Here is a 701-nt window from a genome sequence, read left to right on the forward strand (position 1 = left end):
CGTCGGCCTGGTTTTTTTATTTTCGTCGGCTATAGCCTTTCTTCTGGTAGTGTTATATGAATTATAACTACATACTCTGATTGCCTTTTACACATCCAAGTAATACATAGAAACTCGATCTTTTTATATATTCATGTGAGCATGGATTGTTGCAAATGAGTCATTACTTCCCTTTCTGCTAAATATTGAGTCATTAGTTTCACTAATTAATGGGAGCTTCATTTTCAGGAGGAGGAACGTCTTCTTCTGAAGGAGGAGGAGGTTCGTGGCCAGGTGATTCACAGCTCTTAGTGCAGATACAATGACGCAGGAGAAACCCTTTGCATGAGCCCCGATCAAAACCTTCCTCTTGGCAACAGTCGTAGCACTCCTTATCGCGTTTGAAGCAGGGACCCTTGAAATGCGCTTCGATACTCACATTCATCAGCTCCAACTCGCACCAGCATCTCTTTTACAATAAAAAATAAGATCAATAACAATTAATTAATTAATTAAATTCACAAGCTAGCAAGTAGCAAGGTCATCTAGTACTCAAATGTACAATGAGAGAGAGAGAGAGAGCTGATGGCAACAAGAGAATGGAGAGCAACAACATGAGGTCGAAGAATCTGATCATTTACATGTCTTGTAGCTCTGAAGTTACCGATTAATCACCCAAGGATTGATGGTTTTTTGATATATAGCATCCCATTTTATAGTGC

The sequence above is a fragment of the Fragaria vesca genome, linkage group LG7, assembly GCF_000184155.1.
Source record: "Fragaria vesca subsp. vesca linkage group LG7, FraVesHawaii_1.0, whole genome shotgun sequence".
Taxonomy (NCBI): domain Eukaryota; kingdom Viridiplantae; phylum Streptophyta; class Magnoliopsida; order Rosales; family Rosaceae; genus Fragaria; species Fragaria vesca.